The 27,801-nt window shown below is 35.2% G+C and overlaps 1 protein-coding gene across 5 annotated transcripts in view; it reads left to right on the plus strand.

Moving 5' to 3' along the window:
* The window catches only part of LOC148179248 (uncharacterized), a 121,313-nt gene that overhangs the window by 35,643 nt on the left and 57,869 nt on the right, over positions 1-27,801 (plus strand). For 3 of the 5 annotated variants that reach the window (XM_088030292.1, XM_088030294.1, XM_088030295.1), the window contains one exon: positions 19,996-20,091. The exons of 1 other annotated variant lie outside the window; for it this stretch is intronic. The gene's annotated coding sequence lies outside the window, so the exon portion shown is untranslated. Of the gene's footprint in view, positions 1-16,163; positions 16,353-19,995; positions 20,092-27,801 lie in introns of those variants that run through there. One more of the 5 variants, XM_088030298.1, reaches the window with a different exon arrangement.

The following is a 27,801-nucleotide window of genomic DNA, read 5'->3' on the forward strand; positions in this document are numbered from 1 at the left end:
AGTGAGGTAATAGAGAAATGAGAGATGTGCTTGAAATGAAAATTCGCCCAAGACAAGTCGACTTGTTTTAGTATTCATATTGCGGTTATGTGAACAGAATTTGGAGTAGTTTAATTAACACGCCTTTACGAGTTGTTTGCCGGTTCACATTTTATTATTTGCAGCAGAATATCCATGGTTATTTCACTTTACGACATCATCAACTCCAGGTAAAGGGAGATACAAAATTAATTAACGGATGTATGATTTATCGGTTCTCAATATTGTACTACGATGCAGTAAATGAATAATTAAAATCTCTTACCCACATTTTACTCTACTTTTTATGCCCAAGTAATGAGTTTGAAGCCGTTAAATTTATCGTCGCGCTTAAATGATACGTTTAAGAGTTTGAAAGCGCTCAAAAGAGTATAAGTGTCTTCTATTACCACCAAAAAAAGGATTTTGCTACCTTCCAGGTTAAAAAATAAATTCATCCTCTTAGCGATATTCCCAATTTGATAAACATCAAGCTCTCTTCCCTCGATTCTGGCATAAATTTCGTTCAACAAAGTGCGCCACTCCATCCCTTAAAAGTTTAGCTTTACCGCACAAAAACTGCCTAATGAAATGACTTCATGGAGTTGGAAGTTTGAAACACGTTTCTTTGCGAGTCTCCACCGAAAGAAATTTAATTTTGACCAGATTATTGCATTAAAGTAGATTAAAAACTGTTCTCACATACCTTTCACGAACCATCCATCATAACCATAATACAACTCACGCTAAGCAATCTTCTAAAAGTTACGGTGCACCGCTGGCGACTCTAAAACTTCGCTTAATTTGATGCAAATACGCGCTTTGAATTTATCACCAAACTGATTCTCTAGGCGAAACTGTTGCACCAAGATAATATGGCACTTATTTCTGGCTGCTCCTTCAGAAGGTCTTGCTAATCTCGACGCGGTGCAGCAGTCTAGTGGTTAACCTCGGCTAATGCATTTTTTCTTAAGCAAATTTTTGCTTGTGTTGTAAACGAAGATCCAATAATTGAAAATCTGCAGCGGGCTTAAAAGCTCCCTGTCTTGGTTACTTAACGGGTTCTCGGGGGACTCGTAAGCGTAACCAGAGGTCAGAGGACTGTTTTGTCTTCAGTTAAATTGATTAAATAAATGAAATAACTCAAACACAGGTTTTTTATTAAGACCCTGAAATTATCTCAAGATCCACCGCGTCTGCTTTTTGTGTATTAATAGAACCCACCCAGCTATTCGTTTTATCCACCAAGAACGTCATTTCCAGCACAAACTACATTTTTTATCGAAGGGGTTTATATCGCTCCCTTATTCATAACGTTGATGATCTCAAGAAAAAAAATCTGTGAAAGCAGTAATCATTTTCGAGAGAGGAAGAGCTCCACACTTCAAGAGACATAAGTGTCAACACGATGAGAACTACACCGTCGAGGAAAATATGTCTTCGTTCCGTACACTTGTTTTTTCCGTTGTTGATGAAAAACGGATAATATTGAGGTCTTTATAATTTTATCGGCGCCTTGGAAGGTCCTATGCAATTTATTCTGTCGTGGTAAAGTGCTCTTCCAGGAGCTGCGAGGAAGCCGATAATTGCGAAATGCTTTAACGATTAATCTACATGACTACATGTGCCGTCAAACATATTTTACATGGTTATAATGGGACGTGTGTTGACAAGGGAGATGACTGCCGGTAGTCAGCAGTTCCAAAAACGTGGGGAAAGACAGATTTCAGCAATAATTTATAATTTTGGGTGAATCTGCGTGAATGAGTTCAGCGACATATAAAATATCAGTACTTTCGGAATATTTTTCTGCAGATCAACAAATAGACAAATGTGGGACACGACATTTGAAAGGTGAAATAAATGCCACTGGCTCCAAAAACATTGACATTTCCACCGGTAACATGTGGTAAATGACCAGGTCACATCCATACAAGCGCAGTCTCTAATCAAATAAACAATATTAGCCCAACTTTGTTTAAGTTTTGTGATAAAATCTGCATACAATGGATGTTCTGTTTCAACAATCTAGAATAATAATTATACGAGGGTTTCAAACGGCATTGTTATAATTTGCGCCTATTTCTTGCTAGACTTGGAACAAAAAGACCGTTGCTTCACACTAAGTGACTTTCTACCAGTTTTGGTAAAACAACACAATAACCAACTTAGTCTTCTCCATCGTCCCCAGAGTGATCTAAACCCTCGTAGCCTACCGCTTTTTGCTGGATGTCTGTTGCTTGACTAATTTGAAAATGAGTGAAGATAATTAGGTCGCACTAAAATTAGATCTTGGCAGAAAATCGTGTACTTAACGAAACAACAGCAAACTTTCTCCTCTTAAAAATCCAACATTTAGCAAAGCAATCCGAACTGAATAAAATATTCAAGAAAGTTCCTCCCACTTACAGCTGTTTACTTATTAATGCGCCGAACATGCACAAACGAAACCTCAAATCTTCCAGACTGTATTTTCTGTAAAGAGTACTACACTTTTATTAAGGCAAACACGGAAACCCCTTTTTAGCCACACCATATTCTGTGAAAGAGCGATCGCTTGGAGTATATAGAGCTTTCCACCGAGATATATTGAATATTGGTGTTCATATCAATAGAAATGGTGAGTGCTATTCGAAGTTATGGAAAGAAGATCTCGGATATAAATACACGTTTCTGGTCCGTTTTGTACCGCGATGTATGAAAACGGGGCGCGATTTTTAATTTTTTACTCCTCCACTTGTGGCTTCCCAAAACCGTTAATGTCAACGACCTTTATAATAACCAGCTTTAGGCTTTTTTAATAGCTCTAAAGAGTTTTTATTTTATTTGACTCAGAAGACATTTTAAATTTTGCGTAAGTAAATAACGAAGCGAGCTTTTTGTCCTGAGTTTGCGACCTTTCCACTCAGATAAAATTAAATATTTTAATAAGTTAACAGTTTAGATGGCCATGTCTCAAAGCTTTTTCAGGCGGCTTTTTGTAAGAAGCTCGAAATAAGTAAGTTAAGTATTAATAAACTTGAGAGGTCTTTTGGTAACGGCAGATCTTAGATTTTCTAATTGCGTTTGGTTCCTAAACAGCAGCTCGGATATCAGATCACAAAAATTGGCGGAAGTTTTTTAATATACGAACTAAACGTGCACTTAAAAACCGAAAGTAGTTTCATGTTCAGTGTTAAGTGGATCTTAAAACAACGTAACTTTACACTTTATAGGTTTAACCTTTCTCTTAAGTTTGTTAACATTCACTTAAACTTTAATAAATAGTTTATGCAGAATTTTATATTCTTTTAGCAGTAACAAATTTTATTTAAAGTTTAATAATTTGATACGCGATTTTATGAGCTTTGATAAAGCATTTAGAAGTGTGGCAATTATGTTATTCGGGAGCCCGGGGAGCAACTAGCAGGACTTCCGTTCCTGCGACGTCCGGAACACGAAAGGATGTTGTAGGTTTTATAAAAATAGAGTGGCGAGACGCTATTGTTCTATTTGTCACACTTGTGCCCACGACACTAATAGTTTCGCCACCAAAAACACAATTTGTTGAAGTTAACAAAAGTTAAAAGAAACTCATTTCAAAGTCAATTATATCTTGCGGCAAATAGTTGGTGGATTTAGTGGTACGAATTAGAACAGAATCTCTCGACGCGAAAGCCTTATTTTATTCCCAGTTGGTTTTATTTTTCCGGCGAAACAACGTAATTAATTCCTAACCTAGATTTAGCCGCTCCATTTAAGCGACAAAATTATTAAATTAAATAGTTCCCACACAAAGAAAGCGGCGACTAAACAGCACCGAGGTCGAAAATCCGGGATTACACGACCTGCTTCACCGTGAAAAAGCTGGCAAGCTTAAATAACACAAACATATTGTGCTATTACGAGAGGGAATTTATTATGTGCTATGTACCCCGTGTAAACGATGAAAAATTTACATAATGACTTATTTACCAGAGGCACTAAACCTTATCATATCTTATATTTCGTTTCCGAAGCTCTACATCCAAATTTAAACGAATGCGCAATCTCGGGTCGAAAATATTTCTCTTTTTCGTCCAAAACAACAACAAAAAGAATAAGGTTATACAAAACTTGTTGACAATATTATAAATTGTTGTTTCCATAAATTCCAAAGAGTTTTTTCCCTCGTTTAGTTAAATCTGAAACCTAAATAAACTTTGTCATTTAGAGGCACGTTATAGAGGTGGGTACATCGTTAAATGTCCTCTGCTCTATAATTGTGCACTTAATATTCAAAAGCCCACAAAATCTTTTATCTCGGCTCCCTGCTTTGTACAGAATCGGCTTTTAAAGATTTAATTGTTAATAGAATATAAAGTCACTTATCCGCACAAGGTTATCTCTATATTTTCTTTTTCCACATTCACGGCCTTTTGAAGTTGGATTTTCTTTGAGCTTTTGCTTCTAATAAATTGTTTGAATTGTAATAACAGCAAGTTTGCTGTATTGATAATTTTATCTGAAATCTTTATATCTTTACCTGTTTCCTTTTATTTATTTTCTATGTTAATACCACAAAGCGAAATGTGGAAATATCCAATGAGCTTCGATGTATTGTGTTCATATTTTTCGTCCAAGCGAACGTGAAAACGTTTTCAGTGTCATTAATTCCCTACAAATCAAAACAAGTGTGCCCACACTCGTTTCGCTTTTCCTTTAAACTGCTGAGATAATTTATGTGCATATTGAATATACCAACAGAATTTTGTCATATGCAAATGTTCTTTTGTCGCACAAAAAAGTTTATTTGTTTTACATTACTCGGTAAAAAATCGAGAATATCAGTTTCATTCTGCCTAGCATTTACTAGTAAAAATCCATAATCAAACCAATAAGGCTTAATAAATAATAACCAGCATGTGTTATTTTGAGAGAGATTTTTATCAAAGAAAAGCACCATGAAAAATGTTTTCTCTATGTCGAGAGTTTACACCGGAAACATCGGTAAAGTTTTGCTTTAATTTGAGTTGTTTCAGCTAATGACCTCGTTTTATGTTCATTAAAAATGTTTGGTGTCTTTCTTTTTAAGCGAACATAAATGAAGTTTGTTGTCGTTTAGTCTCGACAGAAATAATGAGGAAAAAAGTCGTGCAAGTCCGTTATGAAATTATATATTTTTACATTTTATCGGTTAAGTTTTCGGTACTTTCGCCATTAACGTAAATACCTCGTAATTTTAGTCTAACAGCTAATTTTGATCACGCACCGGTTGAACAGAAAAGGAACGGATTGACTCAACATGCGAGTTTCAGAACGACAAATACAAAATTACGACAAAAAGTTTACCCGGCGCATCCACCATTTTTAAAGTTTTAATTTTTAGCTGGCAGATATTATTAATTCAGAGTAGTTATTTGCACTGCAATAAAATTAAAATTTTAAACTAACGATTGTTGTTTAAAATTACAAAAAACAGATCCAATTTGGGAAGATCTTGGAGGAGCATTGTCTAAGGCACTTACCAAAATTGCCTCGAGTTTATTTGTGGAAATCAATAAAACCATATTTCCGAGCCCGAATAATATCTAATCCTGAGTACCTGTCAGAGAGTATCAAATACATTCGACGGTAGGTCTAATAATACTGTCAAAATTACTAAGCACAATGGGGTGCTCAAACCTGCAACCACAAGAAACGCCAAATTGTATACGTTTCCAGCACTTCCATCCTCTCTTCCGCCAAGGACAGAATCAAAAGCGACCTCATGCATCGTAGCCAACAACCTGTCCATGCTTGTTACGTCATGCTGCAACAAACACAAAGTTTCAAACTAACTAAATTGGTTTCCGGAGGGTTCACTATTATACAATGTACCGGCGCACGTAGAGCTGAAATTGCTTTAAAACAAGATAACAATTTTTACAGGGATAAATCAGTTTGGAATCACGACGGAAACGTTTCCGGTTTAAGGTGTGGCGGCTGTTTCATTATTTTAAATTGGATTCATGTTAAAAATCCATTTGGATTGTGATTCTTCATACAGTCCGATGCACTTTACTAAATAGAAAGTCACGATGAAAGTAAAACAAGATTTGTTGCTATAATGGGACGGTTTCGTGTCTTTGTGGAGCAGTTTTTGTTTGAAAAAGTCAGATCTAATTAATGAGTGCCGCTTTATCATTTCTGATAACGTTCGTTTGGTGATCGTGTAAACACTTGTTTCGGCTAATGCTTGCGTGTTGCCACCAGGAAAATTGTCTCTATATTTAAATACGGAAGGTAAATGTACTTGTTTAACGAAGAATTCTTGTTCGTGAAATAGTGTAAAGCACAAGGCAAAAATTTCACTCAGAGTAAACTCCACTAGCACCCATTTCCGTGGTGCAACATTGCCACTTTTACCTCATTCAAGAAGTAAAAACATTTTGTCTCAAATGAGAAAATTTAATACATTAAAGTATAACTTTGTTTGAGTACATAGATGAAACTCCCATAACTAATTTATTTAAGCTAAGTTGCCGCTTCATTTGCATACAGAGTATAAAACTAGTTATACGTTCGCTCTCAGCGTTCTTGCTGATGACAAAGTGTGCATACGACCCGAGTGGAATCTTATCCCATACATTACTTACTGGTAATAAAATAGTGATACATTTGCAGCTTTAGTTCTTAGGGTGTCATTAATGCAGTTGTACTTAATATGCATTTACTGTTTAAGACTGAATTATAAGTTGCTCTCTCTTATCTCTTTTGATGCAAATTACGGTAATTAAAACAGACAGAAGAGAATTTGTCACTCAGTTAATAACAGCGCAAATTTTGGAATCCCCGAATATAAACAAAATTACCATAAGTGGAAAAGCGAATCTTATCAAACACACAATTTTTTTTTCTTATTTACAACAGCATTAATTTAGCATTTTTCAATTGAATTTTAACAACGTGAATGCTAAATAACAAACCGCGCGAGCTGTTTACTGTGTTCTCAGTGACCGCTCGGTTTTACAGGTAATTATTTGTGAAAATTGGGTCCAATCGATTCTAAAATAAACATCGACGACACAACACTAAATCGAACGTATAGGTGGTTGTAATACACCTCCACGGCGCGCCCAATATAATTTCAATATCGACATGATTCCTCCCATTTTCCATCGAAAAGAGTCATATTTTATCTGAAACAGTCTTTTTTAACATTAATTGCCACCGAATGGACAAAGCCAGTCCACGATAACTTGCTGGTTATTAAAAAATAATCGAAATGCGATCCAATCTACCCTCAAAACGACATCCGTGTCCGTTTTTATGAGCATTGCTTTTAATAACGGATTCGTTTTTGGGGAAATTTGATGGCAATTACAAAAAAATGCGTTATCGTGGAGTTTCTATGATTTTTTGCTCTTTGAGTTATTTATTAAGCTGGGAACGACCCCCTAGGGTGTCATTAACCGAAACAATCGCGGATAATAAAAACCTTGTGCTTGACTGAATTAGGGGATGTTTTGTGTCTCTTTCGAATATTATCCGATGATAAATTTCTTTTGAGTTAATCTTTACAACTTGTGAATGGAAGCGTAAAAAGAGTTTAAGTGAAAAAGAAGGATGATCGAAATAGGTCTTTTGTTTTACAGAAGAACAACGCGGATAAATGTGGCGGCATAAGAAACTTGACATATTAGGGCTTTAGTGTTGCACACTTTATATGCGGATATATTTGTTTTGGACTTACACAAGGTTAAACTCAGCCGAAGCTACATAAATCTGACGAAGCTTAACAACAAATCTCTGTGCTCATATACCTATGCATAAGAGCATAACCGTCCGGGAGTCGTAAAAATTGAGATAGTTTATTTACACCATACAATGTTTATAGAAGTCGCGAACAAGACTTTTATTTTCAAAAAAGCTGCACCTTCAACAAAAAAACAAAAACAATAAAACCGTTTTGCCGACACGTTCAAATCGTTAATTTAAAACATCTTTTGTGTTGTGTGTTTACATTTCCCAGCATGAAACTCCTGTTTTTTCAACGATCACATCCATTCCTTTCAATCATTGTATCGATTTACTGCCATTAAACTCTTGTTCGCAACTTGTCATTTGCTTAATGCTTGTTAAAATGTTTTGAATGTAAGTCAACTTCCGAAGTGAATTTCAATCCTGTTTACAAATTTATCAAACTTTCTTTTAAATTATTTTCAGGATTTGGCAGCGATTGTGACATGTGATAATTGGTTTTATACAAGTTGTACGTTTCACAAACACGTGTTTACGCAAATATGTAACAAATTGCTTCGATATTTTTCAGAAGCAATATCTCCAGATGAATTAAAACTTTCATAATTTCTAACACGTCGACGCGATGATTGCATATATCAAACGGAGAATAAATGAGTGTGGAAATTTGCATAACACCAACGACAGCTTTTCATTATCAATTAAATAATGGCATTATAATAAAATGTTAATTGCATTAGTTATCCTGCTTCAATAGCCCGTTTTGTATTTATTGAGTCGTGCATTATCAACAGTCCTCATCAAGAGGAACTCCTGTAACATCCCTAGGAAGTGTTGTCCGGGCCTCATGACTTATTAAAGGTGACCGCACTGATAATATCTATAAATAAGGGTTGTCTCAAGCTTTATTACCTAAAAGAGTAGTCTGTTATCAAAGGGACTCCTTTACATGATTGCATCGATCGACATGGCATGTATTATGCGCTTGTTTCTTTGCCTCAATGACACTGCGCACTTTAACGGTTTAATTTTTAATTTTAATCAAGAATTTGCTCCGTTTAACTGTGCATAATGAGATTTAACTATCCATGAAACAAGACGTTAATATTTTATTACAAGGTTATTACAACTTGAGTCATCCAACTGAAATGAGATTACGCACATTGAATTACTTATTAATTGCTAAAATGATTTTGTTTCCTTTGGAGCTTTTGGCGTGGGATGAGCTTTATAACCACGCTTTGGTTCTATTTCTCGGTGTGACAATTTAAAAAAAGTAATCAAAAAACGACTCGCGTTCCTAAAACAGCGCGGTAGTTTAATTGTATATTTAATTAATTAAAACGAGATAAAGACAAAGTGTTTGATCCAACAGTTTCTAATCCTAATCAATATCTATTTTATATATACTTAATATCGTCCAACAGAAGTGCACAAGATTTCGCTCATATACAATGCTTTCGCAGACGTTTTAATCTTTAACAATTAACGGATTTCCTGCCTTTATACGCTTTTATCTCAGAATTATGACTAAGAGAAAAACTGTTCATGTTTTTGAAACAAATTTTAAAGGAAACTTTCTGCAGCTTATAAATTTTAATGAGATTGTTGTTGCTAAGCAAATTATTGTTCTTACAATAAAATTATGAAAATTAAATGAACGTATTTTTTCTTTGGTCTATTAGTCAGTCTAGTCGGTTTTAGTTATGGAAAAATGAGATTTTAAACACTTTACTTACCGCAAGGGAATACTTTTACAATTTATCAAACAATGCAAACAGGTTCTTCCATTCTGATGAATTACCCAACACAATACCCTAGGCAATAAAAAACCTCAAATGTCTCATGCTAGAGATCTATTTATCACATTTGACCTAATTACAGTTCTACCTTAATAATTTATAGGTATATTCGTTTTTTATTTCCTTTCAAATACCAGGATCGTTAAAATCAGTGATCTGAATGAAAAGATGAAAAGTAAACAATTTTATTTTCAGGTTCAATTAACTAAATTATCAAATTCGAAATAAAAGCATTGGATATAAATTGAAAGCATTTGAGAAACTTTGAAAGCGCGGAAAGGTATAATAAAAGCAATTGAAATACATATTATGCCATCAAAAAAATTAATCCTCAGTTGGCTTTGAAATTTCAAGTCATGTCTTTGAATAAAGTTTTCTATATTCTTTAGATCTTCTGCATTTTGTAAACTTTATATATTTTTGGTTAATATGAATCTTTTATGTGGTTCTTTAAATACAGAGATAAAGATAAATTGTTCTTTCAAACTTTGAAAAACTTTTTTGGGTTTTAAAATTTATATATTCCTTAGATTTCTTATATTTATTATATTTTTAGTTTTTTAACATTGTGATTGAATTTTTTATGCTTTCGTTATATTGTTTTTTTTAATTTATACGTTTTTTTTGGTTTAATTATGAACAATTTTTTTCAAAATTTTTGTGATAGATAATTCCATCAAAGAAAATTTATTGGTCAATTCTTGGTGTTGACAAAAATTATCAAAATTGCAATTTATTCCCAAACACCAAATTTTGTCAAAAAAATGCTGACGCGCGTTTCGATAGCAATGCTATCATCATCAGAGCGATGATTAAATTCGAGTCGAAACGCGCGTCAGCATTTTTTTGACAAAATTTGGTGTTTAGGAATAAATTGTAATTTTCAAAATAGGTAATTCCATTTCTTTAGGTTTTGTCTATAATTCCAAAAAGTTTGGACTAATTCACAATTTAAAATTTTTCTATATTTAAGTTCACAGCTCGTCGGGCAGATTTTAGAGGTATTTTTACTCTAAAAGACGTGAAGTAATATAAACTCTCATATTAGTAATTTGTGGTAGCAAATAAATCACCACTGAAACCATGGACGTGAAATACGAAACAAATTACTTTTTTATTGGGAATAAATCACCGCTCAATGACTCAAACATCAGACCACTATTTGGCTATTTCGTGGGGGTATAAAATTTTATTATTACTATTATTTCATTCGGTTATTTTTAATAGCGACATTCTATACTTTCAAAGACTGTTATTGATATCGGATAGTGTCCTATTACTGCGTTCACTTTCCCAGCTACGTGAGCAGAAGTCGAACTTTGCTTTTATTTTTTTTTTCACAATAGCCGAGCTTTTCATTTAGCTTTATTACGCTCATTATAATGACCGTTGGCGTTTATGAAACTTGGCATTGTTTTCACCTAACAAGAACGTCTTTTACTACGTATATTTCCTAAGTTGTTATAAATTTTAAAGACTATAAAGTTTACGACTGTGAGAAGAGTGGACAGGAGAATTCGTACTTGCTTTTTGCCGCAAGAGAAATCATAAATGAGCTTTTCCTATATAAATATTGGTAGGTCAAATGTCTAAATGTTAACAATGATAATAAAACGCGACTAAAAGCCAAGGAATTTACCTTCTCTAAGTGGCCGAGACGAATTTCAAAGAGGTCAAAAGAGTTAACTTTTAATTTTATTTGTCGTAGATATAAGGTACGCTTAGTCGTTAATGGGTCGAGTCAAAGCCAACTATAGCTTACGAGCCTACGCCTAGGAATCGTGACGTCACATCAGTGGCCGTACCGCGCTTCGAAAAATGCATTGGTTTAAAGGGAAAGACGCCGTCCGTACTTCATAAAAAGGCCTCTAAAAACTTCCCACTTGTAAAACTTTTGTAAAATTTTATAAATTATGTTGTGACTTATAATGACAACAGCAAATTTTAAGAAAACAAGCATTTATTCAATCATACATACAATATATGTACAGTATGTCCCCGGATTGAGTTCACAAGAGGAAAAAAAACGTTATTTTTCATTTTACAAAAAAATGACAAAGGAATAATATTTTTTGCTTAATTTAAAATAAATAAATCTTTAATTAAAACTTTAATATTATGAAGCTGTGTTCTTAAAATCGAAAAATAAACAAAAATTAACGAAAAACTTTTTTATTTTTAATTTTGCAAAAAATGTCAAAGGAATGAAATTTGTTCCTTAACTCAAATCAATTTCCACTATTTGACTGACCCATTACCAATTCTAACTCGTAATTCTTTAAGACTGTTTCGAATTTTCTCAATTATTGTTAAGGATGCAATTGCATTTTTTTCCAATTTTTTAATACTTACACATTATTGGGTAAATTTTTCTTTAATCTTTAACGCACTATTTGATATTGTGAATCCACAGCCTGCTATTATTTAAATACGATTACAAAATTTAATAAATAAAAATAATGCAAAAATTAATTTTAACAGTACAAACTAATAGTTTTAAAATTTTAATTGCAAATTTATCTGTTTTGAAATAAGCAAAAAATGTTATTCCTTTGTCATTTTTTTGTAAAACCATATTTAAATGAGAAACCAATACACCAGAGCAGATTTTAACAAATCTTTCATCAAAATGTTTAATACACACAACACTGCTTTTGTTAGGTACAAAGTTTTTTCTATTTATACACTGTATCCACTTATCTTTCAGAAGTTTATTCTTTGGAAATTGAAAAATCGACACTTTTTCACTTTTATTGTAATTACTTCTACAATTAGGTACACAGCAACTATTTGGCATTTTGATTAAAAAGGTATTACACCTATTATATGTATGTAGACAACAGAATAAGTAAATCAGTTAATTTACAACTTGGGTCACACACCTTGTTTGCCCTTTCGAAATGAAGCAAGTACTAAAAACATTTTCATGAACATGGGAGTATTTATAAAACCCAGAGAAAATGATGGAAAGGGGTATTTTGTCATATTCTGGGAAAAACATTGAAGGAAAAAATTCCGAGATCCTTCTCAACCCAAAAAGTCAGAAAAAGAGGTAAATCTTTAATATTATTCCGAGAAGATTTAATGTAAACATGAATGCTGAATACGTTTCCAGAAATAGAGAAAAATCTGGTCACATTTTTTTCCATTTTTTGTAGAACTAGGAAATAAAATTATTAGATAGGCATAAAAAAGCTTTGGGTCGATGGTCGATGTCCTTTTTAAGAAAAATACAATGGTTTTTGTATTTCATGATTGAAAGGGTGCAAAGTACCTAACAGTACCTAAATATGGGGCTGTTCTCGCTTGACCTGCCCTAAATCCGGCACTGCTATTTAAATGTCAACTTTCAGCATTTATTACACAAAAAAATTATTTGTAAGGTTTCTAGGAAAATCAAGCTTTTAAAACTATTAACCGTGTCCGCACCAGTAAAAAGTCACAAAAAAAGAAGTAATTCCGTAATATTTTGAGAAGAACATTTAATGATCAGATTCTAAGAACATCCCAAAAATTGTCGTTCCAAGCAAAACGCAATTTACAATGTCCAAGTTTGTTAAAATGAAGAAAAAAGACATCTCATTCCCATATTTCCATAAGCCGCAATGGTGACCGTTCGGCCACTGTGCTGACGTCACATCGGGTCTCCGGCCGCTAGGCGTAGGCTCGTAAGCTATAGTTGGCTCTGGTCGAGTTGAATTAGTTCAGGAATATGCTTTTAGCGCCTTATAATACAGAGAATGACTCTATTGTCTTTGGACAATGGAACTGAAAACGATCAAAGTGCCAAGAAAAAGTGACAAAGCGAAAATGTTGTCTAATGTCTGCCAACGTTAAGCTGACTTCTTGAAGTTTTATCCACTTACTAGCTAACTAAAAGAGGCAACAATGCCTTCCTGTCAATAATTAGACGTAATTTTCCTAACATTCGCAATTGATCAATTTTATATCTAAGGCCGTGCTTGGATTGTTTGTGTTAGTTAACTTTTTCTCTGTACACAACTAAACCCATTCACATCAAATTGAATGCCCCACAATTATGGACCTTAAAAGTACCCTCCTGTGTGTGGAATTTCAAATCAATATGAATTATTTATGGCTCACATGAACAATGTCGATATTCATATCGCCACTCTCTGCTCACTTGCCTACACCTCGAAAATTTTATAAACGTGCCTTTGAATTTTCGAAAAAGTTTATTCTTTCTAATCGATGCACTTTCTACATTTCAGCCGGCATTCGTGAATAATTGAACTGCACGCTGAATTATAGGAAGCAGTCGAGCGCAGGTGTTAAATCTACAATTCCATTGACCTCCTCGCTTAGTCTGGAGTAGTAATTGGTAAACAAAGTTACACAATCTAAGGGGAAAATGGACCTGTCGTTGTTTCCGGTTTTCTTCGGGTGGAAGCGCTGTTAAAAATCATTAACGGAAACAAAGGCCCGTAATTAGACGGAAATAAATACGGACAAGCAAGGGCAAAACGGTCTACGCAGTGGTTTTGTACGTGAGCTTATTTCACAGCAATTGTCACTGGGGAAAAAATAAAAAGATTTTTATTTTGTGCTAACTAAAATGTGGAACTAAAATGTATGTTTCTCGCCTTTTGATCTTTGCTGACACCGAAATATCTTATTTCAAAGAACGTTAAATTAAATTTCTTAAACATTTACCGAAATATGTAATTTCAAAAAGACTAAATTCTCCCCAGAGAAGCGGCCGAACAAATGTTTGCTGTCAGTGAAATTATCTATACTCTCGTGAACTTTACAGCGTAATGGTAAATCGCTGTACAGCATTCGATGGGGATAAAACTAAAAATTGGGGGAACATAAACTGTAATGGGACATAGCCAGCTCTCCACTGTCTGTAATTTGAGTAGCTATAAATAAATTCAGTTACACAATTCGCTGAAATACAAAACCTGCGAATAGTAAATCAGTGAGCAGGATAAAAAAACTAGTTTTGTTAGCTAATACCTTTTTGCTATTAACGATTTAATAATGTATCCAGTTAATCCTGTTATGCCGTAGATTAAACTTCGTAACTTTCCTTTCAGTGATTAAAACTGTTTATCAGCCTATTCCACGAGCCTTTGAAGTGGTTCACAGGATCATTATAACAGCAAAAAGCGATGACGGTGGCAATAAACGCCGAAAGCTGGCGAAAGCCTTCCTGACATTATTAATACCATTTGAAAACTTGTTGAAAATGTCAAACCTGTCCACTTTAAAACAATTATAAAGCGTCAATGCGCCACCAGAAGGGAATCGATAAGCTAAAACACGCGACAGTTACCGTTTGCGATAACATCCGACATAGTTTACACCGTAAATTAGAGAATAATGAAGTAGGGCAACACAGTAGAACGACTGTTTGTTGAAGGGTGGAGCTGTATGTCCAGCTTGGCTTGAACACACTCAGATATTTTCCGAAAGGAAAGTAATAAGCACGGCACTCAGTGTATGAAAATGAGACCCTTGTCGAGATAATTTTTCACGTTGTTAGTAGGGTTGCTTATGAGGGCAAAACAAAAAAACGCCGTTTTTCAACAAGGAAAAAATGAAAAAGCCCCATGTTTACAAGTTCGTTACGTTTGAGATGTTTTCTTGCACGTACATTGCTTTAATTATAGTTCAAAAATACAATAACCGGAGCGTTGAAAAATAAAAGAAAAAAACACTTTTGAAGTGTGGAGAAAGCTTTGAAATTGTGTTTGTATGTACAAGTTAGAAAGAAATAAATAATAAAAACCATGAAAATGAAACACTTTTGCAGAAAGTAAGCTGCAACTTGAAAGCATGGCAGAAACTCCAATATTCAATTTGTAAATGTATATTTACAATAAGGCATCAATATTTTAAAAGTAGAAGGTATCTGCTTGTATATCGATCCAAAAAGTTTCATTGAAATCATAGCAGTAGTGCACTTGTCCCGGATTTTTTTATAATACTCGTATGTAGTTGTACAAACTAAATTTGCTAAAGTTTTAATTTATAATGTATGCAGCACGAATTCTGCAGTACCCGAAATAGACGTAAATTGCAAATTAGATTTCAAACTAAAATTGTACGGATTTTTCCATTAAAATACACAATTTCGTAAATATCAGCCACTAAGTTTGTTATATGTAGCGACTGAATAAAAACTGCTCAATCACAGTTGCAATTTCAAAGTATTATTTGATTAAAAAAATCAGTTGTTTTTGTCTCTTTGAAAAGAGTCAATTTCGACGTGTAGCAAACCTAATTTTAAAGTTCCTAGCAAAATTGTAAAAATAACATAAATCCTCACCTGAAAGTTTTATTTTCCTACAATTTAATATGACATATTTTCCCCCCTTTAGCTTTATTGTGTATGTTATCAAGCTTTTTCATATCTTTTCGCTGACATTCAGTTATCAGCTCAAAGCTATACAGCTGACTCAGAATTCTACCCACTTAAACAGCATTAATTGGACAACTTTTTTTTCATACTGCCTTCAATAATTATAGACTTGGTTTGACTATCAAATTGAACATTACTCATCGTCACCTATGCATTAGGTAAATGTTTATAAACTTGTTATGCAGATTGTTTCAAAGTGAAATTAATTTCCATGGACAAACAAAAAGACTGACATTTTCCTGACTCATCATCATCAGTCATCCATTCCGCATCTAATGCGCGACGGATATCCCATGTGTTAAAACTAAATTTGTGTCGAATGTTATTTATTATTCGCTAAAATTTAACGAAAATCGAAAGTTGGTAATAGTGAATCCCAAACGTTTGAATTAGTAACTGTGGCGAGCGTTGAAGTTTTAATTGGACGTGAAAAACTGCTAAAGGTAGGTCAAAATGCGATGAATGTTTCAAAAACTATTTTCTGGGGTTTCTATAAATAACACCGAGGTGACACTTTTAATGAATAATTTATAGATATAATTACATAGATAACTCAGTGAGTGCAGGTACACATATTTGTTTCTTTCGAGAACAATACAGTTCTTCGGGTCACGCCGTATCTGTATGAAAATGAAATCAAATTTGTATTCAGGGCACAACTGCCCTTCCTTTTGTAAATGTTTTTGCGAATAACCAAAGCAACCACCACCGTCTCTTAATAATTGGATCTGAAAGGAATTACAACTGGTGTATATTAAACCCATTCGAAGAAACACATTCCAGCCCAAATTATTAATTACCACAAATATTGGTCTAATTTGTTAACAAAATGGAAAGTTTTTATTACTCCTGCTGATTGTCATCCTTTTGCCATCGAGTAAATATAATATTACCGGGGTGTCTACCATTACATTTATTCGGCGGTTTTTGTTATTGAATTTTTTGTAGTACTGTTTGCAAAAGGATGGGAACCTATCCAATCAATAACCTCATCCGAAAACATAATTAATTTTTTCTGCCACATTTCAATAATTCTGTTGACATATCTGCCAGGCTTGAATTTTAATTTGATGTTTTTTACCCTCCTGACATGGATCACAAACAAAAATTAATTGGGTTTAATTAATCGAACTAATTGTTATTAGTCACGCTCGCAATTGCGCGTCGAAAAAATGGATTAATTGGAACCATTTCTTTAAATTCGTCGATATGATGTTGTTAAAAAGTACAACCCCTATTAATCAGTTCCATAGAGCGTTAGGGTTGCTCAAGCCTCCAACACTTGATACAGGCCCACCCTTGTACATATAAACCTCAAGAACGTGCAATCCGCTTAACTGATTAATTACTACCTGAGAGATAAGTCGAGGAATACCGAGAACATTCTATCTTCATTATAATTTCTCATCTTGATCTCGGAGCGAAACGGACAAAGCTAATATCAAATATCGCTGACGGTACGGGAAATATTTTATTTTATCTCAGGAAACCTACTTTTAATTTTCATGTTTCTACCAGGAAATTTGATATAATTAAGTTACGTCACTTCAATTTATGAGCTCTGTATCGGATGTTCCAAGATTTGCTGAACGGTAAATTTAATTTTTTACTCTCTTGAATTGTAAAGCACACTTTGCCGTTGCTCCACATGGCAACGGTAACTCTACTTTTGCGCTACCAGTGCAGAAAAACTGCAGCAGTGCCACAAAAAACAAAACAAGCTTTCCCACAATAAAGATTAAACTTCAAAGTATTATTTACACAAGTTGTTTTGTTATTTAAGATGATTTTTCTACCATAAAAATTAATTTTATTGGTGGCGCCATCGATTCCAAGATTCGAAAATTGCAAGACACGCCAAAGAATTATTTTTAGATGGTTTATCGGCCAATTTTTTTTTTTACAAATCTAACTTTGTAAAAATGTTACGTTTCTCCAGCTAATGCTGTCTTCGGCAAATTCGGCTGTTGAGCCGTAAAATTCTACTTATACATAGTTACTCAAATGTAAATACATAACTATCTTCCTTTTTTTTGAGAGGTGAATAAAAATAATACAAGTAACAGCTTTAGGGTTAGTGTGGCATTGCAAGGAAGTACCTTTAATTAAATTTGTGGAAATATCCTCAGCTTAACTCAACCTAAATGCAGCGCAGTTTTTTCATTTCATTTCATGTTATTGATGTCCTGATGCTGTAATTTAGGTAATCGAAATTCAATATATCTAATGTAGAAATTACTCTTCCAATATTTTTGAAATAGTATCATTGCATTTCTTATCTGATCGGAAATTTTTTAGTTGGGATTTTTAGACGATTATAGTTTGAAATGTCTTTTATTTGATAAAGTTATTTGCTTCATTCTGGGATTTTGTGTTAGGCCTGGCAAGTTTGATAACACAGCAAGTTAATTACAAATTGTGGCAAATTTCATACGTGTTATAACTATTATTTTCTCTGCTTACTTACGTGTACCTGTTCATGACAGTCTTCAAGCGTGCTTTTTGCAGTAATGTTGATCTCTTTATCCATCGAGCTCTTTATTGACACATGCATTAAACCAGAATATAGAAGCAAACGCATTTCATACTCCCAAGCTTTATAATGTGACACTGACTGGCACCCTCATTAAAAACGAAGCTTGCAAGTCAAATCCACCCCCATAAGAAGAATCCTTGAACGACAGCCAACTTAAGTCTCTCTTCTAAGCATTATCATTCTTGATGCTTATTGACCATGACGAGTGACAGGTAAAAGGAAACTCAGTTCTCTCCCCAAAACCAAGCGAAATATGCGACTACTTAACAGAACTAACATTAGCTCCCTCAGTATAATCCCAGCAGAAACGTTACTAAACCCAGCCTTCAAGCGGTTTAATAGGAAGCGAATGAAAGAGAACGCGTAATACAGGAAGTGATTGTGTTTATCTTTCAGGTCTGACAAGTTGTAAGGTTTGAAGACGTAGTGCCGCTTTTAACTAGAAAAACGGATAGTTCCTGGCTAGTTTAGTTTTATTCGTTTTCGCCACAAAGGACTGCTTTGGTCATTAATTTTCGTTGACGGCGGTGCAAGAAATCGAGGGCTTTCGACAATAATTCATCGATTAATCACTGGGTACGAGTCTATCGTTGTTTGATTATACGTGAAGTTGAAACCACCATTCCCACTTTAATTTATTTAATGTTTTATTTGATGAGACGCCGGGGTTCCACCGAAAATCGCTTATTTTGCGGTTTGGACTATAATGAAAATTTCGGCTCCTAATAGCACACTACTGAATTTTTGCCTTAAAAAAAATTAATACTGGCACTACCATTAGAAAGAACGCTTCAACATCTACAAGAATATGAAACACGAAAACTAAAAGTTATTCTGAAGTTTCAAATTTTTAAGACTTTGACAAAAATATCTTTTTGAGTTTTGGAACATCTTGTATTTCTGAGTTAATTTGATTGCAAGACAGAATCTGTGGTTAACGGGTCCTTCGCGAGTTCTAGGACATCCTGTATAACAGAATATGATTACTTAAAATTTTGGAAAAAAATGTACTGGAGAAGTGGAAAATTATTTGTTTCGTTTTGCTTCCGATTTTTTTGGGTTCTACTGTACAAAAAAAAATTTTTTGGTTTTTATTGAAATTTTGCCAAGATCTTGAAATCTTCTTGAGGACAAAGAGTTTTTGATTTGTTTATGGACCACATATATGAGAGAATCGAAATGTTTGAAAGGAATTGTTAAAAATTGTATGTGATACAAACAATCTGATAAATATCAAAAATTGAATTTCACTTTCGCTCAAATTTTTGGCAGTTCGCAGAGGAAAGATAATGAAAGCAGCTTTTATACCTCCAATAATAATCTGAAAACTTTTCCTCATTTAGCCTACTTTTCACTCATAATCGACAGATTTCAATATTCGTTTAAGTAAACAAGGGATACGTTCAAATTAAAACTTTTCCAATTTATCCATAATAGGTCGTCCAGTAATTAGCAGTTTCCCTTACAATCTCGATTCTCTTCTAAAGCATTTTCCTCAAAATGACACCAGCAAACACAAAGTTAATAACTCCGTAATGGATTTGTTTCAGAATAACTTCGACGATTTCAGTAATGCATGGCCCGGAGGAAAAGGTGTAGTCTTTTCTCGCTTTCCCGTTTTAAATGAAGAAATAATACAACTTTCAGTAAGTACTTGGTGCATGTTTGACGTGAATATTCTTGCATACAACGTGCATTAAAACAAAGTTTCTGATTTGACGTAAAGCTTCCGAAAATCATGGAAAGGCTGCTGCTGGTTCATTTAACGTTGTCGCCGACTATGTTTGGAAATAATAAACCGGGAACGTGTTTCGCTTGTAAAGAAGCTTAGCCTATTAATTGGGGGCGACATGGTGGGACCGAAATTTCGGCATTAGTAGGGAAGTCATGAATTCAGTTTATTTTTCGAGCCGGTTAATAGATCCTTTAACCTTCATTTTAATTCGGGAGATTTACGCATAGAAATTGGAAAATTTGTCTCTGTTGGCTTGGCGAATCGGAATTAATTCTACCAAATATAAAAATTTATCGCGTACAAATTTATACAACGTCACTCATTCATCAGTTTATCACACGTTTGTACAACAATAACTTACCTTGATAATTACTTTGCATGCTAAGAAATACTTTTTGTGTTAACACACAACTGCTTCGACTCCAGCTTTATTTACCTCGATTGTTATGCTTAATGACTTGTACAAACTGCAAAACATCCCTTGTAATTTCTGTCACAAACTGTCATAAAATTAACGGGCGTATAACCCCCAGACAAAGGTTCTCTGATGACAATTTAAACACTGGAACGAAATCCTGCCGTAAAAAAACTCCTGACGTTCCCCTTTTGATATATTGATAAAATTATGCCCCATATTCGCCAATTCCACATATAAAATAGAATGAAGAGTCCGTCTGAACTCCAATTTTCCACTCAGAACTAATGCGATACGGATACGCGCGGTGTCAAAGGTTAAGAAAAGTCTGTTGTTTTTCTATCATTACATCTAAAGCTTGCTGAAAGCTTCTTGCACATTTGCGGGAACTTGTTATTCGAGGAGGTTTTGTGCTTTGAGCTCTTTGGTAAATAAAATGTTACACAGATAGAATGTTTGATACAAAGGCTTAATTTTTTTTCGGCTTGCTTTCAATGAGCTGAATCAAATTTAGAAGTTTTTCAAGAAGTATTCTGATGTGTTGCAGCTTTTAGTTCCTGAAACTTTCAAGAGGAGCAAGTGTCGCTGAGATTTTGTATTTATAATTATTACAACTAAAACTGCGCGTAGAAAATTTGAAATTGAGTGTAGTTTGATGACTATGGAAACTAAATTTAGACGCGAGATTTTTGTATTAAGAAAGTTGGGACACATTCATACAATCTCTGCGGGATGCTAAATAAAAATAAATTTTAGCATAAAAATGAGAAAAGTTACAATAAAGCATTAGGTTGGCGGGAATCTCCTAATAAAACATGTAACCTACTTAGTAACTACTTACTGTCATTTGGATGCAGAGGAAGGGAGAATATTAAATTACAGTATAAATTTGAATTCATTTAAAATTACTTAGATTTCTTTTATTACTTTTGGGTTTAAAAGCTTTCAGCAGACTCGGTTTTTTAAAAACCAATATCGAGCTTGCAAAAGAAAATATTAAATTATTTCCAATTTATATTTCGATAAAGGGGAGATTCACTTGTAATCATCTCGTCTCGACATTTCACCGAATTTCCCCCAGGAGCCCAAATCTGCATTGATAAAAACGCCACAACCATATTAGTACTATCAAGACAGTAAAATTCAAGGTCCTGTAAATTTTGTTTAGTCTGATCGAAAAGCAAATTGCCCACAATTACCCCAGAAATTGAATTTATGAATAACTTAACTGTAACAATTTAAAAGCGGCAGGCGACGAATACATCATGAATAAAGATCAAACCGACAAAGAGCTGATAATGCTCAATTAAAATATTTCGTTGACGGAAGCATGATTTTGTTTTATTTACGACAAACATCCATCACTCTGAACACCATAAATATTGGAAAAGCACTACCTGCGATGAAAATAATATAAAACTTGGAACATAACTGAGAAGACGTGGCACTCACATAATTGCTCTGAATTATTTCATGAGTTGTCATCTCATTCTTGGCTGTGATGATATCAATCACGATTAGTTGTTTCCACTGCAGACTCATAAAATATTATGCTGGCACTAAGATGTCAAGATGCAACGTGTCAAAAGCTTTGCAGCTGATCAATATATGGCCACTGCAAAGCGGTGTCGGCTCTAAAATAGGCTCTGATATGAAATCCAACTGTCTCTACATGGAGTTGTATTAAATTACGTTCACACGAGCTTTCCATTTAATTATTCCAAAGTGATTGGTTTGGCAGAATGAACATCCGAGTGAGTGACTAGGGTCAGTTTACGCTTGTTTTGATTAAATTTCACGATACACTGTCAAAGGTACCGGAAACGAAGCATGTGCTACATTTCCCTTCGACTTTGACGACGAGGTAAGGTACGAGTCTTGTCATGTTGAAGCGTTTAATAAGTGACAATCTTCACGGGATGTGATACGCTTTTATTTTACAACTTTACGTCTGCTGAAATTGGCTGTTGGTATTAAAATTTTGTCTTATTATTCTCAAATCTTAAATTATTCTGGCACTTTTTGAAATTTTGGAAGCTCTGGAATTTTTAGTGCTTGATATCTCGTAAACTACGACAGATATGTAGACGTGGTTTTTGCCATCGTTTTTTTAGCATTTTGTTTGCTAAGAATTTGTTCTTAGATTTTTTAAATTTAATAAAATGTACATGTACAGTACTCTCGGGAAAAGCTCATAGCGAAACCTCGCTCACATGTGCTTCTACTGTAAATAATTATTATGGATTTTATGGATAGGAAACTACAAAATTGGCTCATAAAGCGCTCATAAATATAGACGGATTTTCGAGCATTCTTTGCCTATCGATCGGCTCTGAAATAGTGTATTTGTATTTTTCAACATTTAACATGGCAGCTACAGATGTAAATAATCCTCCACGTTTGTCCCAACAGTCAGATTTTAACTCTTGTCGAATCCGGCATGTAAAATAAGCAAACCGTGGTGCCGAGCAAAAAGTTATAAGTAGTTAATCCTCCCAACGTAGTAATCTGTCCAAAAGCAGCCGTTTTCCAGTGCTAATAATTATAAATCACTTCAATGTTTCATAGGATGTAAGCGAACGTCGACGTTGTCGCGTCGTCCAAAAACCAATAAAACTCATACGTCTATCCAAGAAGCATTTCACTTTCCCGAATAAACGTTCGTCGGCTGTTGTTAAATAAAAACGAAACAATCAATATTTCAGTCTTGACCTATTTTCGCCCATCGCACTGGTCCAATTTTATTTAAGCTGGATAGACAGGCACTATACGGCATCAAGACGATGTTTCATATTTTATCAGTGGTTGGAAGAGAAGTCTGATAAACTGGTGCAAAAGTGACAAATGATGTTGGGTTAGGACCGTTAAGAGCTTTGTTTGATAGCATGATCCTCTTTCTTCCACGAAGCCATTACTCGCATTCACAAGTAGCCTCTCCAATTTTCCATTGACACCAACGGATATGAGAACATGCTCGTTCAGGTGCAATTTCTTTCAACAAACTAGAATACTGATCTTAACGCTGCTGCTGACAGGACTATTAAGAAGCTAGGACCATATATTTTTTAAAAGTGGATGTCTGAGGCTTAATGGAAAACGTCAAGAAGGGATCGATGTGAAATTTTTGTTTATCTTTATTTTACTGCAGGATGCGGCTTAATGATCTACCGGAATTTCTGCATGCTTAAAAGCAGAGGATACGCCATTTCTAATAAAAGCTTTTACAACACTATCATAATGACCCTCTTAAATCGTAGGTTGATGCATAAAAATTTATTTGGTGTAAAATATCCATAAAAACTTTTATGGTGTCGGCTAGGAGTGATTTGCTTGACGAACGCCGGCTTTTGGAAATCTCCTCTACTTTAGGCCAATAGGCACTTTTCAGACTCAATATGCCACTTCCTTCAGTATCGAATAACACTTACTACCTAAATAGACCGAGTCGTTATGTTTATTTATTTTGCAAATTATGCAAATTTGTTGCTTTAATCTCGCACGAATATCGTTTTTGGCGCGATGGTGCTATTACTTTACTTTGTAAGAAGACTTTCACGTGCATATTACAGCTGCAGTGCACTCAAGTGATTTTAAGGATTATTATTACAACATTATACTAACTTTGCCATCTCTGGGTAAATACAAACTACATTGTTACTAACTAAAATATTGTTAGTTGAATTGAAATAAAAACTCTGGTTTATGGATGTTTAATTTAGTTATTTATTTTTCCGAATAAAAACCCTAGAGCTACATGCTTGTTTATTAAATATTTACTGCAAGTTATTTTATCTGGCTTAATACGCTAGTTTAAACTCAAGTAACATGAATTTACTTTTTCGTGCTTTGCCCTAAGCTGTATATTCAAATGTCACAATTGTTTAATTGTAGTATTCTTGCATGGTTTCTTTTCTTCCCACTCGAGCACAACGGAGCATATTTCTAGATTATTAACAACCCATCACAGTACATTTCTGCCAATTAAAATCTAATTTTGAACCTTGCTCAACTCTCCCGCAAAGGTTTTAAAAGCATAGAAGAACCCATTTCCGTTTTTATTACTAAAACTCGGTTCATTCGTATCAAGCATAAAGAGAAATGAGCAATGTCAGAGCAGAGATCTACATCTTTTTTATTTTTCAATAGCTCTTACAACCTCAAAGGTCCTAATAAAAGATTCATATTTAGTCATATACCTGTCACAAGCTTTCGACTTCTCTCATTTCACATACGTTCGCAATCTTTCAAGAATAATACAGATGCCTGATGTAAAAAAGGTTGAAATGAGAACTTGAACTCGACACGCTCGGTTCGATTTTGCCATGTCGCACATGATTTGTCGATTTCAGCGTTTATTTCGAAATAATTTGGTGGAGATTTACGTTTTATTAGTAAATCGCTAAAATATTCTGCGATAATTTAAAAGTATAATGATGTAACAGGACTTTTTGAACGAATTTACATTTTAATGCGACAACGGCCCTTGGTTGATGCTCGCGAAAAAATTACGCACTACAAAGGTAGCGAAACTAGAAATGCGCTCAGCTTTAATCCGGTTTTCACATTGAGCGTTTAAGTAATATTAAAGTTTTTGTTTACAATGAAATGGTTACGTAAACTTCTTAATGTAGAAAGTGGAGTAACATCATCGTCTAATCCAGTTTCCCTGTTTGAGTTACCTAGTAAAATCTTCATATTTCTCCGGTTTCAATTAAACTGAAAACACTGGTATTTTTAGAGAAGACAGTAAGAGAATTCATTACCATACCGGCTAGTTTCTAACGCAGAACGAAGTAAATTACAATCAGTACGGAATTGAATTGGACCGGAGCAAAATTATGATGCAAATTGAAATGCAGTTCAACAACTACAATTTTGAGACATCTACTTCCACGATTAGATGTTGATTTTACCGTACTTGCAAAAACCAGTAATTTTCATGCAGCTTTCTGCGTGGGTTTAAAAGCAATGTTCAATAATTATGCCACTCATCTTGCACTTCGACATCATTAGAATATAGGTAGTACCCCCATTCTCTCCATAACACGCACGATATTTAAAGTAAGCAAATTCAAAACTCCCGCCACCCACCCTGTTGGTAGGCCTGCTTACTGGCGGTTCTGTCATTCTTCATTTTCGTGCCATAACACGTTCACGTTTTTTTCCCGAGTTTTGAAGAAATTAGCCAACAAACGTTAGGCAATGGGAAAATATCGTAAAAGAAGACATCGTGACCACAGTTCGAGTTGCAGTCCGTCCCCAGGAGCGAGAGAGCACAGCGAACTTGGTCAGAAATTTCATCACCTAGAAAATGAGGTTATGTTGCGGCGTCACCGTGGCGTCTTCAGGAATTTGACGACACTCTTCGGACTTTCTTGACTCCAGGCTCGTCCCAGAAAGAACAATTGCAACTGCAGTTTATCCTGTTGATTGCGGTGTACTTTAGCGTATACCTTTCCAGTAGACATCGTAACCACAGTTCGAGCTGCAGTCCGTCCCCAGGAGCCAGAGAGAACAGCGAACTCGATCAGAAATTTCCGTTGCAACTGCAGTTTATCCTGTTTGTTGCGGTGTACTTAAGCGTATACCTTTCCAGTAGACATCGTGGCCGCAGTTCGAGTTGCAGTCCGTCCCCAAGGGCCAGAGAAAACAGCGAACTCGATCAGAAATCTCATCGCCTAGAAACTGAGAAAGAACACAATTGCGCTTTCTTCTTATGGAGAATTGCGTTACTACTGCAGTTTATCCTGTTGTTTGCGGTGTACTTTAGCGTATACTTTTCCAGTAGACATCGTGGCCACAGTTCGAGTTGCAGTCCGTCCCCAGGGGCCAGAGAGAACAGCGAACTCGATCAGAAATCTCATCGCCTAGAAACTGAGAAAGAACACAATTGCGCTTTCTTCTTATGGAGAATTGCGTTGCAACTGCAGGTTATCCGGTTGCTTGCGGGGTACTTTTGCGTATACCTTTCCAGTAGACATCGTGGCCACAGTTTGAGTTGCAGTCCGTCCACAGGAACGAGAGAGAACAGCGAACTCGATCAGAAATTTCATCGCCTAGAAAAAGAGGAGTTGCAGCATTTTCAGGAATCTTCGGACTTCCTTGGCCTTGAATGAACGCAATTGCGCTTTCTTCTGATGGAGAATTGCGTTGCAACTTGCAGGTGTTCTTATTGGTTGCAGTGTACGTTTTTTGTATGACCTAGCAGCGTTGTCTGAGGTGACCTTTCTTCACGTTGCGCTTTCTTCTTATGGAGAAATGCGCTGCAAAATTGCTGATTTCCCTGCTGATTGCGGAGTACGTTTTACGTTACTGAGATTATCTTCTTCAGAGTTGCTTTCTTGTAGAGAATTGCGTTACAACTTGCAGGTTGTCCTGCTGGTTGCGGTACGTTACTGAGACTATCCTAACGGATGAGGTGAGCCCGAGGATGCGCCTGTTTAGAGCAAGAAGTGTTGTCACTCCTTGTGCAGATGCCAGTTGGGACGTCAACGATAGGTGATCCTGTTCATGCAAATTTGTCGGCGCGTTGGGCCTCTATTCTAACACAAGGTTTGCCTTCTGTATCTCGCTCCACTTTGGTCCCAAATACCCATTGGATGGTAATTGTCCTTTGTTCAACGCGCAAAAATCCAATCCAGAATCAGTCGTCTGTGTCCCTGAAAGGGTAATCTATCGCGACACTCGTTAAGCTGGACTTCAAGTTCAGATGAGGCGGCCCTCTTCAATATCAAACGGTTTTATACCAACTTTTGCAAAAGGAGGGGGGGGGGGGCGACAATGATGTGCAGATTATAGGATGATTATCGGATGCAGCTCGCCTTTTGGCAAATGTATATTACACTCAAATCTGCTTTCCGTCTAGAATTAATTCTCAAACGTTAAAAAGTCGAATCTCGTTCCCTTTTTTGGCAATAATCTTGAAGAACGACTTTTAGGAAACAAAAACACTTGGAAAGACGGCCTCTCCAAGGGATCTGACTTTGTCAAGGCGTCCTTAAAACTGCCGAGGTTCATACCAGCACTGGTCATCCCGTTTGGACGCACCAATCAGAAATGGACAAAGAATTTTTACCCAAGAAAACACAACTTAAACGATCCGAACCACAGAAGACCAGTCACGGAAGTTTGAGATTAGCAGTGGCGGCCTCCACTGTAAGATTTGCCGAACGATTGCAGTCTTTTATTGATGCTTGACAGTCCATC

The sequence above is a fragment of the Gnatocerus cornutus genome, chromosome 2, assembly GCF_029298725.1.
Source record: "Gnatocerus cornutus isolate USDA-ARS CGAHR chromosome 2, icGnaCorn1.1, whole genome shotgun sequence".
Taxonomy (NCBI): Eukaryota; Metazoa; Arthropoda; class Insecta; order Coleoptera; family Tenebrionidae; genus Gnatocerus; species Gnatocerus cornutus.